Source organism: Centruroides vittatus, unplaced genomic scaffold (genome assembly GCF_030686945.1).
Source record: "Centruroides vittatus isolate TY-2023 unplaced genomic scaffold, ASM3068694v2 contig_2696, whole genome shotgun sequence".
In the NCBI taxonomy this organism is placed as follows: domain Eukaryota; kingdom Metazoa; phylum Arthropoda; class Arachnida; order Scorpiones; family Buthidae; genus Centruroides; species Centruroides vittatus.
Window position 1 is genome coordinate 919,665 of NW_027121716.1, and position 18,405 is coordinate 938,069.

At 24.6% G+C, this 18,405-nt stretch overlaps 1 long non-coding RNA gene across 1 annotated transcript; it reads right to left on the reverse strand.

Moving 5' to 3' along the window:
• Positions 1 to 250: 250 nt before the first annotated feature.
• Positions 251 to 1,944, reverse strand: LOC136971749 (uncharacterized). Its single transcript, XR_010880209.1, has 2 exons — positions 1,810 to 1,944; positions 251 to 666 (listed from the first exon to the last, which is right to left on the reverse strand). It is a non-coding gene; the product is annotated as an uncharacterized lncRNA (long non-coding RNA).
• Positions 1,945 to 18,405: the final 16,461 nt, after the last annotated feature.

Sequence of the window (18,405 nt, forward strand, 5' to 3'; positions counted from 1 at the left end):
TTATTTTTAAAAAAATTATAACAATTCTCGTTTTATTGTTTATCAATTTACGACTGCAAATCCCGGTCATAAAACGGAATTTTTATTGTAAAAATGTGAGATTTTATCGTAATAAAAATAAATTTTTAAGATCCCATTGAGGCCATTTTATCATTTAGACAAATCCTACTCATAGTCGATGAGTTAGGAAGGAAAAGAAACGTGACTTTGGATATAATGTTTTAGTAGTAATATATATCAAGAAACAAAATTAAAATGTACATTGTTTACTATTAAGACTGACATACAGTAAAAGCTAGATAAATATTCATTACTCTTCGAGAAGAATTTTTATTTTTAAATAATCGATATTCGTGTTAGAGTTGATAGAATCAGAAAATATGTTACCGGATCTTGCAGCAGGAGGCATCATAAACCAGCTTCAATACAACCTCTAGACGTTTATGACTCAAGGGATGTTTGAACCGGAAGTAACATACGAACTTCTTTACCTCATAAAATTCCTTCGGTGTACTATCTCAGCCCATTGATGTAATTTCTGATACGCATCGATTGATAGCATTGTTATTTGTAAGGCAACTTTCACCGCCTGGTTAATTATTAGCGATATTCAGAACGATAATAGATTATCGTATACTTCAGAACATCCGTCATCGTTACGTTTTCCTAGAATAAAAAAATATATATGTATTATAAAAATTCTAATCCATACTCCAAAATTTCAAGATAGCTCGATTATTTATAGCATCGAGAGTTTCAAATTACTATTATTAAATAACTGAAAGGGACATGCAGATGTTTACTTTCTGAGAAAGCTCTACATCCAGAGAAGCTTTCACAATCAAGACATTCATTTCCGGTGTAAATTCCTCCAGAAAAATATAACTTTTTGTCGTTTAAGTCAAACCGTTAGAAGAAAGACAAAAGGAAAAGTTGGAAGTACAACATCTGGTGAGAGCGTTACCATCAGCAACAGCTATTATTCTGAAGGAAGGATAGAGATTTGTGTTTCCGGTGTTGTCGGAAACGAGGATGATTTCTAAACATTTCTGGTTGACGTGAGTTCTTAAGCCGGGCGATATAGTTTTTATCGGTTAGATTTATTTTTGGATCTTATTTTTTCCCCATCTTTCAATATAAATTTGCATAATCGTATTATCGCCGTAACGTAAATTCGATTTACTGAAGTAAAATTAAGTCTCGCGAGTTGCAACGCTATTTTTTTTTAAATACTAATAAAAATAAAAACGGAATAAAGAATGAATGCTCTGTTAAAAATAATCGTTTTAATGTTTCGCTGATACGGAAATATTTTTATAATACAATAATGAGTTTATTGTGATTAAAAGCTATGAAAGTCTAGCTTCGTTATATAAATTTGATTTCCTAAAATGAAATTAAGTCTCACGATTACTGTTAATTCTTTTTAGATTAGAAAATTTATTTCTAAAGTAAATAAAAGCAAATAATGAATGTTTTATTTAAAATAATACGTTTAATATTTTGATGATGTAGGAGTTAATTTTTAATATCATAACGAGTTTATTGTGATTAAGAGATGTAAAATTCCAGCTTCAAGGTTAAATAGCAAATGTGTGGTATCAAATTTGATTTGTCCTATAAGTTAGAAAGCTTATTTTTTTTAAAAAAGTTTCCTGATCAACAACTATTAAGTGAATTTTCTAGAAAATAAATTATTTACATCCGTTGAAGTATTTATTTTCTGTTCTTTTTTAAATAAAATATTTACTTTCTGCTACAAATTCTTAATTACAAAAATTCTTAGTAATACATCAAATATCTACTTACGTTTGTTCTCTATATTTTTTCATATAATAGTAAATATTTTCTAGTAGTTTCATTTGTTTTTTTTATTTTTTTAATGGATTGGAATCATATTTTATACAGGAAGAAACCTGGAACAAGTCAAAGTATGGGCCAAGGCCAACTTTCAGTTTTAAAAAGAAAAAAATATATAATACTAAAGATATTGATGTGCAGATTGTATGATGTGTATATTTGAATGTCTTCTTAAAACGTGAAAAATACGAAAAAATTGCTGAATTTTACAGATTATCATTGAACTGAAAGCTTCTTATGAGAATCTTTCATATAAAATTTACAGATTATTATATATATTAAAAATAAGAAAAGAATTAGAGCTATTTTTCTTTCCGTACATCAAGTGACATATTTTTATTCTAACAGAAATAAGAAAACATTAAACTTTTAAGACATTTTCCCGTTGTTTTCTGTAAAACTATAAACTAAAACAATATAAATAAAATAAATATATACGTATATTTATCGGTAAATATATTATATTAATAAGAAAATTCTATATAAATACATTATAACTACTGAATAATATTTCTGTGTATGCAGCTTAAGAAGTGTCTCTTTTAATACAGTTCTGGAGAAGAGATTCTTACACAAAAATATATTTAAATGATATAATTATCTCTTCATAAATATATAACAAACAATAAATAATTAAATGTATTTTAATTATAAAAATAAACATTTTTTACATACAAAAATTAGGAAAAAATTGATAAAAATTCTAATGAAAATATAACAATACCGGAAAACAGTTAACGTATTTTTTACTTTACAATTTATCACTGTATAACTGTCACCTGTTATAATGATGATGTGTTATCCGATACAGTGAAAATCAGATACAGTATATCTTAATAGCACCTAAATAGGAGCAGGAAATAATAAAGTACTATTTGTATGAGACTGTTGTTATATAGAATGTGACATATAAATTCAAACTCTCAGCAACTCAATAAACAAATGGTCATGTCAGTTTGACCAAATTAATAATTAATTCGAATATTATTAAAACTCTAACTGGTTTACATGTGATAATATTCTAATTAAACTAATATAAAATTACAATTAATTATATTAAGTCTGCAAAAATTAACGTCCAGAAAGTTTATAACTGGAAATTTATGTTAGTTTTATATAGTTTCGTAGTGATATATAGCCGTGGTTTATTTATTGATAGCGAAGATCTTCAAGTTTCAACGGAATTGGATCATTTATATTACAGTGCTATTTGTTAAGGATATTATTTCATTTTCTTTCTATTTACGATCAAACTTTTCAACTCATTTTGTCAGTAACTATTAAAAATATATCGCTTGATATATAACACAACTTTTATATAAGACTTCTATTAAACTTTAAATTATATAAATATTCTAGGAATCTTAAATAAATAATTGAGCTTATAATCCGATTAATGTACAATACAAGAAATTAAATTTAAGATTTTTGCCTTTTATTTTTTATTTAATTCTTTCAAGATTTTATAGGAAATAAATTTGATTATTATTAATAATTTTAAGCTTCATCATTATTGTGTTTATTACATTATAATTTTTTTTTCACTTAGCGAAACGATAAATGGAAGCTTTTTACTGCATTGTTTAAATATGTTTAATTTAATTTTGTTGTTAAATAGCTTCAATAATTTTATTAATATGTTCGTAATCTTTACAATTTAGCAATTAATTTTGAGTAATTAACTAACTAACATATTTATTTAACACATTTTTAATATACTAGACTTATTTATTATCAATTATATAAAATTAATTTAATGCTTCGTGTAAAGTCATTTAATTTGTTTTTATTCATGTTTACATTAGTCGAAAGTTTACTGTTAAATTTTGGCACATTTATCACTTAGATAATTACGCAAAGTCCAGTTATTGAATAGTCTAAGTGTCCCGTGTAAAAATCTGAAAAAAAAAAGAAAAGAAAAAATTAAATTTGGCATTGATACAAGTAGTTTAAGGAAAATTTTATTGTACAGAAATATAATCCTTTATTTATATTAAAATATTCACAATAAAATTTATTTATATGAGTGGGAAAAACATACAGTAGTTGTTATTCTGGGAATATTGATATGCAAAATAGAGACTTTGAAAAATACATATACATACACACATATATATATACAGAAAGGCTGTGTAAAATTATTATTTTTTTCTAACAAATGCAATTTTTTCTGTACTTTTTTCCTTTTGTTTACTTTTAGTTTTAATGGAATTGAAATAAACTTAGTTTGCTATCAGAAGATATATGCACAATGAAGTAACCCGTCAAATAAGTCTTTAAAGATCATTTACTTCACTTGCAATTGCCGGATTAATTAATTCAATAAGAATTTTAACTCACTTGGGATATAAAAAAAGTAATAAATGATTATAATAAAAATTAATCCTAAAAATATAAAAAGATGTTATAAATTATTATCAAAACAATTTAAAATATTAAAAACTCAAGGTCTTTCGTCCAACTGTCGGAAGATTCTATCGACTTTCTACTTTTTAAAATAAAATTTTTACATTCGTTTTAAGGACTTGTTAAAAAATTACTAAATTTTTCTTTTACTGTTACTTTCATTTGCAATTTTACTTACACTGTTGACATTGTAGAGCTGTTATTAAAATACTATTAACGATACAACTACAATCAACATCATCATATCAAAAGTAAACTGTTTTTTATTATTAGAAAAATACTTCTCTATTAATAGGTGCAAGGTTCACCTATAAAGTAAACTCTCTCCAATAAAACATTTAATGTTGGATATTTATCTAATATACTACTTAGGATTGCTGTTGTAGGTTTAAGAATTCCTATCAGTAAGTCGAGTATGGGACAAGGCCAAGTATCAATAACATTTTGAGCATTTTTATATTAATTCTCGAAAGTATTGTTTGTGTAACATCTTTACAGAACATACTTAAAGTCACTTAGCTTGTTGATAAAGTATTGAACCGACGTTTCAAGAGCCTTCAATTCAATTGAGTTATGAAGGAGAGAAAAAAAAACGTTTAAATTTAACGTTCAACATTTTCATTAATAATGCCATAATTAATACTAAATTAACATTAATAAATTATTTTAATACTACCGGATTAATTAATTCAATAAGAATTTTTAACGATGGCATTATTGAAAATTGCCAGTAATGACGTTAAACTATGAATTATTTATCAAATTTTTATAAAGTTGAAGCATTTAACTTAAGTAGACGATTTAGTTATATATATATATATATATATGACTATTCAAATTATATTATAACAATATTTTACACAATTGTAATATTTTATGATTTTAAAGATGATTAAAATGTTGAATAAAATGATTATACAAATCGATAAACAGATTAAATATAAGGTGAAAGTGAAACATTCATCAGATTAGATTTTGTAATAAATTAAATATTGAAATGTTATCTATTATAGGAAGAATCTGGTTCGTAATTACAAACATTTCCAATAGATTTTAATCATTTTTGTCATTATATATTGTCATATAATTCGAATAAAAATTAAAAAACAATGTATAAAAATGTAAACATTTCATTACACAGATAATTTTTTGTTTTTGGCTTGAATTTACTCGATTTTAGTGCTTAAGCCAACTTTTCTTTATAGATTTTTCTACTTGGACAATTTTACTGATTTATTTAATCTATTTTTTAAAAATAAATTTCCTTATTTAAATGGAAACAAAATGAAAAATATATTAAATTATTATCTACATAATCATACGTTTATTTTACAAAATCGATTATCTTATAAAGCATATTTCTATAATATTCTTCATAAATTTTTTGTCTTTTAGGTAATCAGGCTTAAATTTTTTCTGATTTATAAGATATAGAAATAATAAAAATGATATTTTTTAAAAATATATTTTAAAAGTTTTAATTAATATTTGATTATTACACATATTTTTGTAAATTTCTAAAGCTCAGCATTTCGTGGAAATTTCATAAATATCAAATATATCAAATGCATGAAGTCTGAAATATAATTTATAAGAGTAATTATTTATTGTGACATCGTCACAATGTCGGGCTACAATTTTTAATCATATTTTTAAATATTTATTGAATTTAAAATATATGCTTTCCACCTCAAATTGGTAGTGGCTTGCCCCCGTACATTATACTTTTTCTGTTAGCAACTTAGTCATGTCGTCATCTAACTCCTTACAGGAGAAAATTTTTGAATTGAAATAATGTGACTTGCGGTTTGCATCAGAAATTCATATACAGTTAATCGGGCCTCCTTTCCCTCAGGTTTGCATATCTGGTCTCCACTTTCATCTATTTAACTCCATTCTCGAGATTAAGGACAGACAAACGGACAACAGTGGAGGTTTATAGGTGTACAATTTTTCAAACTGTAGCCCAATTAACACTTTAAGTCGATATGTCGATTTTAATATTAAATGTACTAATTGGTAACCATTTAAAAATTTATTGAATATTACACTATATTATAACCTGGAGCTTAATCAGATTGGTTTCGTCAGATAAGCACGTGCTTATTCCAGTGTAGTGCTGTACAGCACTACAGTATAATACTGTAATTTAAGAAAAATACAATATATTTATTACATCTATAGGTACTGTACATAAACATTTAAAAAATATTTAATATGATTAATTACTTTTATAAGATTACATTTATATATGATAATTGAGAAAATAAAGTAAAACGTATTTACAAAAAGCAAGACATATGACGTGCACAATATAATACTATACACAATGGGGGGAAAAAGAAAATGAAATCTAATATCATGTGCATATCGAAGGAATTCATATCGTAATATCGAAAAGCTTCGTAATAAGCAAAATAAGTGAAATCCTACAGCCAAAAACTAAAGTAAGTTGTTTATTGGATGCAATTTCTTTTGCTGCAGGTTTATGGGAAGAAATTTTTGTCTATAGTTCAGACTACCGAACAGAAATTAATCTTAAATAAAGCATTATCAAACTTATATAACCAGAGTGAAAATGAACATTTGATGAGGAACGTGCTGTTAAAGAAATAGATTTTGACATCAATAAAGATCTGTCAGATTGTGAAGAAGAAGATGTAAAAGAATTTCAACCAGAAGCAGATATGGAAAAAATCTGTCTTTTCAGAAGCTTTAAATGCACAAAAAATTTCGTTGCAGGCTTTTCATCGTATGCCAAAAAATCATGAGAAGGATATTGCACCACTTCAGAATACGAGTCTCCCTATTGAAGATTATCGTCAACGAGGATTAAAACAAACCAGTACAGTACGAATTTTTCAAATGTAATACAATAATAAATAAGCCTAAATTGTATATTAATTATTCAGAACTTTTTTTTAAGCTGATAAATAATGTAATAAAAGAATAAAATCAAATCTTGCTACATAAAAATAAGTTATTTTTGAAAAATGGTCGAAAATGCATTTTGGAAAAAAAACTCTATTTTGACAATCCAAAATTACAGTCCCAAGTTGGTCAGATTAGAGAGTGCCGGCTGTATTTATATTATCTATCTATATTTGACTATTTTGAATGAAGGAAAATCGATTATTCTAGAAAATTAATTTAAAAATATAACTGAATTATAGCGCAGTTTACATATTATTCAAAATTATGTATATATTTATTTTCTGGATGGAAATTTTATACAGAAAATTAAATTTTATTAAGGATAAATTAGTTTTGCAAACTTTATATAAAATTATAAAATTTTTTAAAGTATAAAATTTTTATGGCATTTTTTATTATTTTTTTCCCATCTCAGAAAATTTTATTTGAAATTTAAGTATTCAAACTTCTGTAAATGTTAAAGTACAATCCAAACGAAAAAAAATCATCATAAATTTACGTTCCACAAGTTTTCATCTTTATCAGTATTCAGCAGACGTATATTCAAAAGGCATCTTTAAATTTGTAGAATATATATATATATAAAATATTCTTTATATAAATATAGATGCCTTGTACGGGATAAAGAAAAAATATCTGATTCGAAAATCGTTGTTATAGGAATATATATCTTGTAAGTCTGATGAAAACATTGACGAATTGTTTTGTAAATAAATCATTCGTTAAATATCAATAGAAAACTATAAAAATTTTAATTTTGTAATCTCATTTGATGCAAAGAACGAAGAAAATTATAGTATTTTTTTTCTTTTATATAATAGAATATAAAATAAGAAGTCAGTGTGTGTGTATATATATATAAGCTTAGTGGATGTAACATTTGATATTTGTAAATATTACATTGCAACAGTTAAGTCCGTATCGAAAAATCAATCTCTATCGCGAAAATTATCTTCGAGATAGTCTTGTGAGTATAGAAAAAATATATACGCCTGTAAGCTGTATATAGGTTTATATTTTTCGGATGAAAACGAATTTCTTAGCTTGAAAAGAATGTTTTTGGAAAGAAAATACTTCAAAAATACAAAAATAAAATTTTGGATAGGGAATAACAATACTGTTAGGTAGAGAGTAAGAATATGTTTAAAAATGAAGCATATTTTCATGTTACAAATTCATTTAAAACTGATAATAATCACTCGAGTGTGTCAACGTTATGTTGGAATCTAGCCAACACCCTACTTTAATGCCACCAAAGAGTTAGAACCAAACACTGATGTAAATTTAATTTTCTGTATGTATTCACCTTATATACTAGTCATTGTCATTTCTTAATGAAAATATAACTGTCAAATATACAACTACAAGCGATACTAATTTATACACGTAACTTTAAACATTATAATCACATTTTATTAATTTTAATCAATGTTAAACTACCACCGATGTAATTTCCTTAAATAGTGGAGCTTCGATTAATAACAATGATTTGTGTTCATCCTTCGAGAGTAACGAGACAGCTTTCTAGATAAATAAATCATTAATGTCCTAAGTAACTAATAAAACATTCATTAACTAGAAATAGTCGAACTATAATTCACTTTTAATTAATTAAATATTATTATTTTTTATTAGCGAAATATAAGAATTATAGTAAAAATGCAATAACATTCAGTTAGATAATGCACTCAGCTTTATGAAGAGATAAGTTAAGAGATGGAAAGATGCAGTATAAAGAGCTTCTAAGTTATTGTAAATATACTGTACTTACGGATCGAAGAGAACTGATTACTGAACGGTTGCTTTAAATGATCTGTAAAAATAATATCATAAAACGAACCGAGTTGAAGAACTTGGAAATAAAATATCTTCAGTAGAAATGTTGAAAGCAATTATGAAGTTAGTAAAAGTTTTCTTTGTAGCAAATCTTACAGAAACGGGGTTATAAAAATAGAAATATTCAGTATGCTGAAAAAATGAAAGTAGAAAAATATCTAAATCCGATATTGTTTCTATTTAAATGAATCTGGATATTTATTGAACTGGTTTCTTTATGTTCAATCTGGTAATCTCATAAAAACAAAGCTGCTTTTATTATATGCTGTATATTACAGACTCCTTACAATTGAATGAAAAATTGAATTCATCCAGTTTCATTATTTACCGAATAATAAAACATTTAAAAAGTTTGTAAGAGCATTAAAATATATAATGAGGGCTTAAAAGTTTTAATTACACATTTTTAAAAATGTATACTTTAATCAGGAATATTTACATTTAAGAATTAAAAATTAATTTCCCTATTGTAATGTTGTAATCTTCATACCTATATCCATAAGAGATAAGCAAATCTCGAAGGATGACTGTCTTTTAATGACTTTGTATCATCAATAATATTCTTCACTGTCTTTATCAGAAGTGGGGAGGAGTTTGATCTAGATTTGTTATGACTCTTTTTTTTACGCCTCTAGTCCTGTCTAGACAATCCAGAAAATTTACGAAACCTTCATATTCCACGACCGAAAATCCATAAGCGAGATGATCTTGCCGAGATTATTGGCTTCGAGCTAATAGTCTAGCAATGCATTTGATTATTAAGTGTTGAAGGGGAATAGAAAAAAGAATATGCGATAGAATCGTCCATTTCCTAAAGGACTATTGTCTGCCTGATATCATTAGTTGTTCGCATCTTCTGAATTGTTTTTCTCTAGTTAAATAAAATATAGTTCATTTTAGTGAAATCAATGTGAATTTATAAGGTCAGTTAAGCCTTAGAAATTTAGTTTCCATTTTCTGAAGTCTTCTTTCTAAGCTGTTATTAAAGGAAATGACATCTAAAGAAAGAAGAAAAAGAAAAGAAATGGAAAGTTAATTTAGACGAAAAGCCAATTTCATTTATTATTTATCAAGAATAAAATAATCTAATCAGTACACTTAATTTTTTATTAAGATTTTTCAATTACAAAATATTTCGTGAAAAAATGACATTTTATTGAAAATAAATAATCGAAATCATTCATATTCAATTTTAAAAGATTCCAAATATATGCATTATAAAAAATTCAATAAATGTTTTTTCTTTTACAAAATAATTTTTAAAAATATATATATATATATCCCGTTTGTAAAAATAACATTTTTATAAACGGGAAATAACCATAATTTATAACATCCACTTCCCATTTACAGTAGAGTATTAATGTGTTTATATATTATAAATTTTTTCTTTCTCTTTGTTTTTCTATATTCTTCACTTCCTTATTCAATATAGTTGAGATATTTTTAAAAATAAAAAAGAAAAATTAAATAAAAATAAATTATACTGTTTAAATTGGAAATTATTTAATAAAAATAAAGCGAATTAATATATTAATAACGCTCTTGTATTTACTAATATATAAAATAATGGACCTAGGAACAAGTAATTAGTTTATATGTATGCATATTCTACGTTTTATTCTTATGTTTAATATATATTAGACTATAAAGTTTTGTAATATACAAAAATAGCATAAAATTTGTAAAGAGCAAATTTTCAGGGTAAAACAAATTAATTTTTCAATAACCAGAATCAAAAATAACCTTAAGTTTAGGTTAAAAACTTAAAAATGCTGAGAGAAAAAGTATATATTTAAAAGATTCATTTCAGAACTGCTTAAGAGAATTTTCTGATATTCTAAATAGGTTAAAAGCGTTCTTAAATGGATTATTAATAGTAAAATTAATATATAAACGCGATAAAAAAAAAAGAAAGAAAAGCTTAAGTGGATTATTTATAATTTTTTCATCATTTATAAAAGAAAAATTGTGGATAGTTTGAAGAAGTTACAAAGCTTATTAAAAATTACTTAACACTCATTAGTATTTATACATTTTAAACGACGAAAAGTGAATTATAAACACATTTTTGTAGTTTAAAAAACCGCGTCAAAGTCAAATATTTCATTACCAAAAAAAAAAGAGGAAAAAACACTAGTAAAAATGCGAATGTATAAAGTGTCACCAGTGGCGCTATAGTCGCTTCGACCTTCAGCCTTGAACTGTTTCCCGCCATTCCAATCGCAGTATCGTCAGTGACTGAGATGTGGACGTGCACGATCTATTGACAGGCCGACTTTGTCATTCTCCAATTTTTTACCAACGAATTTATAACTATTAAAACGACAACATCAAATAATTTTTTGGAAAAAAATCATATCATCGACATATTACAAACTTTGCAACATTAATCAGGCCGTCTTCATTAAAAAATATATAAATATATAAAAATTATAACTTATATATACTTTATAAATATATATATATATATAAAAACAATATAATAGAAAAGTATGGAGGTGAGTTATAAAAACTGTAATTATTAAATTAAATTTAATTTATATTTAATTAGTTTGTTAAATTTAATTTTTTATTTGTATTGTTTTATACACGTGCGTTTTATGTAATTAAGATTAGTTTTTTCCTTTACATTATTTTAATAATAATAATAATAATATAGTGTAATCGTAAAATATAGTAATTTTTAAAATTTTGACAACATTAAATTTTATTTATAATGATTTAATTTATTATGTAATTAAGATGCGAGAAAAAATTTAGTATCGGATGTATTGGGAATTGGGAGTTTTCAGAATAATTTATAATGTTTACGCTAAAAGATATATAAATAACTGTATACAGTTTATTTAAAAGATTATTTATTAAAAGCTGATATATTATATATATATATTTATAATTTTTATACAAAAAATTCTTCTAAATATAGTTGAATTTATAACATGTTATTTAACTAATTTTGTAGAATTATTTTATTATAAACATACAAAAAGTGCTATGTGTTAAATATTTTATTTATTAATAAAAAGATACATGTATTATTATTAAAGTTAAGTTTATAACATTTAATTTTTAATAAAAATCTGTTTGTAACTTTTTTAATTATGAGAAAAAAATTACATATTATATATAAAAAATTGCTAATATTTTCTCATTTTAATACAAGACCTCAAATTATTAACTTAGATAATTTTATATGCTATAAAAATAGAATCACAGCCTATTTATATTTTTGTTAATAAAAATATAAAGTATAAAAATTATTATCTTCATTAAAATAAATGTTAAAGCTTATAATTATTGCTGAGATTTATATAGATGAATTAGGGCATATGATCTCTAGTTTTAAGTTGTTAATGCTACCATTTCAGATTCACGACAATGATAATCAGTTTAATTTCCTTTTAAAATTATTAAACGCAATGCTTTCAATTTAATAATTTAATTAATATTCATAGATAAAAGTTTTAAAATAATGAAAATATTTTATACATTAATTAATAACTCGTGAAAACAACTTATCGAAGCCAAGTTAGGCCTATATATATGTGTGTTAGTTTAGTTTGTATATTAACTATATTATCAATTACACTCGCTAAGTGTTTTGATGTGAACTCAATAAACTAGTGTAGACCTACTGTAAAGCGCTAATATATTTGTTTTGCTTATGATACAATATGATAATTTGGGAGATGTTTAGATAGACATTTTCGCATGGGTTTTCATTATGTGCTGTTTGATTGTAGTTATATTAAATGCAATGTATAAGGTTTTGTTCATCGAAGAAAGCTTATTTCGACAGAAAAGGTTAATCCAACATAATCGTAATGCAGGTAATTATCTGAATATTCTAGACGTACAAAGCAACAAAAATGTTATCAGTACAGCTGAATTACGTAATTTCAACAACAAAGTGCACATTTCTTAGATAATATACTTTTAAAAATGTACCACTAAAATTTAATATAGCAAATTTTTATATTAGTTAAGTCAAATTCCGAGTAAAAGGAATCACTAATAAAAAAATGTTGTAAATATAAATAACATTTCAAATCTATCCAATAAACTTAACAGTTTATTTGTTCTGTTTTATCACTTCACAGCTGAAAATAAACCTTAGGTTTTAACTTAAAATTTATTTTAAAAATAACTTAAAATTTACATGAAATAAAGAAATTTTTTAATAAATATATATAATTTTCGAAAAGATTTAAGACATAAAAATCATTCTTCAGATTCTGTACAAATATAGAAATTGCATATCATCATACTCGTATATTTACTATTAATATGATATATAATTTCCAGATTTATTCCACATTTCTGGCTATTAATACATAAATTTCATAATGCTCCTTATTTTGAGTTTTAATAAATTAAAAATAAAGTAAATAAAACTGCTTAAATTTCATTAAATTATTAAAATATTGTAATATTTAGAAGTAATTTAAGTATAATCTACACTATTTACTTAATAGCGAATATAATGTGTTGACATTTCAACTTTTCGGTAAAATTCAGTTTCTATGGTTGGTAAACATATAAATGTTGCAGAATTCTTCAAGTGTTGAATTTCCTTCAAACAATCAAGAAATATTACAGTGGTATTTTAGTTTCACTTGATTTATTATTATTGTATATAACTGGGAATACTATTAATTTACTAACTACTGCCTATGGTGTGGGAATATTAATACATTTAACTATTCATATACAGTACTGAGACTGTGCAGCTGTATCAATCAAGTTTCTAAACTGGTATTAACTTCTAATTAACTTTATATTTAGTAAACAGTATTATATTTGAGTTAAAATTTAATAATTTAATTGAAAAAATAAATATTTTTAATCGAATTTATTTGCTTTTGTAAATATAATTTACAAAAGCAAATAAATTTAATTAATTTAAATATATATATTTTTTCTATTTCAATTACAGTTAATTTTGGTTTCTACTTTAAGCAGTTATTAAAATGAGAATAAATATCTTATTATTATTATTTTATATCTATTTTGACAATCTTCATTTCTATTTTTAGATATTATTAGTTTAAAAATAATATGCAATTAATTTTACGACAGTTCGAAGCATTATTGATTTAAAATTAATTTAATTATAATTAATTTTCCACCTCTTTAGATACAATAAAAATGTAGTAAAATTTTAATGGTTATTTCGAGGCATTTTTATACTAAAATAAGAATGTTAATAAAACTATAATTTTTTTATTAATTAAAGTATTATTGCTATTATCTTAAATTTATAAATTCTCTGGCAAATATTTTAAATTGAATTTTAGGATTAATATGGAAATAACAATTATCTTTTTCATTTCTAGAAGCTCTAATATGTAAACAATTCTATTTTTTATATTCTAAAAAGTAATTTAAAACGTATTTTTAAATAAAATATGTGCTTAAAAATATATTTCTGATTTTTTTTAAGTTTTCAAACTTTAAAATTTAATATAATCTTCTATAAAGTTATAAAAACAATACATTGAAATCGTAAAAAAATATAAGTATATATATATATGTAAATTATATGCAGTAAATATATATTTATATATTTTAAGTATACCAACAAATTTTGAAGTTTCGAATTCTTACAAAGACAGTAACATCGATTATCTATAATCAATAATAGCAGTTGTGATAATAAATCGTGGGGGTGGGATAGGGGTAGAAAATAATAAAAATTAAACGAGTTAAAATCGTCAATTATAATATTTACTTAATAATAAATTACCTTCGTTACGTAAGATAATTTAACAAACTGATGATCAATTATCGAAAAAGCGTTTACACAATGTTTTAATCGGCGATATTAATTTGGATTACGAGTTATTAATGTACAGCACATTTATATATATATATATATATATACATAGCAAGGATCAATAACAATATTTAAAAATATCTTCATTAAAATTTCGGTTATTGACCTTTCTCTTTACTCAATTGAATATCCGTAAATCGATTATCGAGGTTCATTATTGGTTTATTTATTGGGAGTAAACAATAGTGAAGACGATTTAGAACTGCTCATAAATATCAAATCAGTATCGAATTTCAATATCAATACGGCGATGTTTGGTTAAAGTGAAGTTATTCACTCTTTCTGTTTGGAAGGTTTTACTTCACGTGGTGATACTTTATATCGTCGAGAAAGTAAATAATGCCTCAACAAGTTTCACTTTTATCGTTATTGATATATAGGCTACTCTGATTGTCATACTGAATACCGTATGATCTTTTGAGAATGAAGTGTAATATTTTTTTATTTTATTTTTAGAAGAAACTTTTAAAATTAATTTATTTTCTTAAGTGCGTCCGAAAAATATAGATAATTTTTTTTTTAAATATTAAGTATTTCTAAACTAAGCGAGTGGTTATTGTTGTTTATTTATAGCACGATACAATGTTATGTAATTGTTTTTTCAATATTTGACAGTTAAACACAAAATACGTATTTTGTGATGTCCTAAAAATATAGATAAGTTTAAACTTTGAGCAGTGGTTCATAACATAAATTGATGAAAATTGTTTTAATATGAAATAGAACTGCCCTTATGCTTAATGGCTTCAAAAATGCAATTTAGACACTGATTTAATTAAATTTTTACAGAAATCTTACATTCTGGATCCATTTAAAACCAGCACTCAATGATTTCTTGTTTAAGCTCTGAAACCGCAGTAAAATATCTGTTATTAGCATAAATTTTTCGAGCAAGAATGCCCCACAAGTTGTCAATAGGATTAATGTCCGGGCTTCTTGCCGGCCAATTCATAACTTGAATATTATTATCTTCCTGCCACAGAGTTTTTGAGCGTAAAGAATGAATACTGGCATTGTCCTATTGGAAAATCCAATCAGATCCTCAATTTCTTGTGCAATAGATAATAAATTATTTTTTTAGGGTTTCTGGATAACTTTTAGATGTCTGTCTATCAGTTAAAATCACTAAATTTGATAAACCATTAAATCCAAAGCAGCCCAACATCATAACAGAACCACTACCGTGTTGCCTGCTGAAAAAACTGCACTCTTCTTTCCTAATATCATGCCAGTAATTAGGCCATACAAATTAAATTTCTTTTCATCACTGGAAAGGACTAAGAGCCATTGGTCACTCCACAGCATGCGATCTTTAGTCCATTGCATTTTTGCCAATTTGTGTTGTTTTGTTAGTGATGGTTTTTCTATCAAGGCATCAAATTTCATATGTGGAGCTAATGAAATTCTTCGATTAACAGTGCTTTTTGATATTTTTAATCCATTTTCACACCAAATTTGACGAACTGATTTATCCTGCTGGGATTTAAGACGCACAATTTAATTATCATCCCTTTGAAATATGATTTTGGGTCTTTCTGATCGATGTTTAAAAAGTATTGGCGACGATTTTTCCAAAATTTTATAGATCTGCTCATTAAAACAGCAATTTCCTTGACACTACAGCCTTTTCTGCTTTTAATTTTCACATTCATGCAATTTCTTCCATACTCTCTTCCATGTAGAATTCAGTATTCAAATTACTACTTGACAACAAAGTAAAAGATGCCATTTATTTTTATTTTTATAATTTTAAGTTTCTTTTGCTTCAAATTCGGCAATTCTGTTATCTTATCTATACTTTTGGGACATCCAAGAATAGATTTTTGTTGTTAAATTATTAATATAATGATCCTTAATTTTGAAATGATCAGAAATCAGTGTAAAGTAATTTGCATATACAAATGAAATCGTTTACATTTCTCTTAAATTCCCAACAATTCTGAAAAGCAGTAAAATGTTGATTATATATACTTTTGGGAGACACTTAATTAAATATTATTTATTATATATTTTTTTATTTTTATTCATTCAGATGAGGTTTTATCTCTTAATATTTTATTATATTTTTTGCTTTTTAAATCTTATTTTCTATTGTTTTTAAGAAATACATTAGGTTTATATATATATGTGTTTATATATATTTACTTTTCCAGAAAATTTATCTCGTTATACATTCTTGTTTTTCTCAACATTGTTTATGTAACATAAAACTTTGAAATTTCCTACAAGTTTAAGTTATCTTTGTTTGTATTAAATAAAATTTATAAAGAAGGAGAAACATACTTTAAAAAAAATTAATTAAATTTTAAATAGTACGTCTTTTTTTACATATTTACACATGTTTTAGTTATAAAAAATGTAATGACATAAAGCGAAATGTCCAATATTGTTAGTTGAATCGTAGAATCATTCAATAAATTGAATTCTCTCAATACATTGAATGGTTATGAATGGTTAAGATGAATTGGTGTTGGATTGGTTGTACCATTCATCTTAAGATGTTACATGTATCAAAAGATACAATAGACGTTTCAAAAAAAGCATATTTTCTATAGAATACTTTAGGAATGATACATAAAACTGATACGTTTTTCACAAAATTATTATATTACATATATTATCTTGTACAGATATAAATTCTTCACTATGCAAAATCTGCTGCCAGAAATTTTCAATTTATCAGGAATAATGACTTGTTAAAAATAAAAATTTTCTATTTTAGTATAGAATTTTTTGAGATATCGAACAAGTGAATTTCTATGGAGTACTTGAATGAGATATCGCCACACTCGGAAATGAAGAAAAATGACCCCGATGCTAATATAAAATCATTTTGTATTAAGTGATGTATCAATATATCGAGGCATTTTTCTGCAAATAGATGTCCATACTTCACAAAGATAGTACCTGTCTTTACTAATCGATCATATTCGTTCCTATTGCATCTGACATTTTCTCCTATATTCTATCAATCAGGCTTCTGAAGATAGATAGATACATTACATGTAACCACATAATTTCGAACTCTACCGATACTAAATCTTTCCTCTATATGGATGAATAATTAAGTTATAATCGATATAATTACAATATACAAAAGCAGCGTTTTTACGAAGAATTTTATAAATTTGCCTTTTGTTTCTTCAACAATTCTTCATTGATTATCTTTTTGGATTTCATATTTTCTTTAGGAGTTTTTTCTCCAATGGATAGTTTAATCCCTAGAGGAAAAGACAGTAAGCTTTGATCAATGGTCAGAAGATCTTGCTAAGAAGATCACGAAATAACATTTTTTTACTATGATATACCACGAATGAAAGTCGTAAAATCGCAAATATATTGCCAATAAAATGTTGTGTATTTAATTACTGTATAAATTATTAAATTAATGTTGCAATTTGATAAATATATATATAATATATATATATTTTTTCCTTTTATAAACTGCATCATTATCGTATACATCACCAATATTAAGTAATTAATCTTTAAACAAATGCTAAACTTTCTTGATATAAAAATGTATTTAA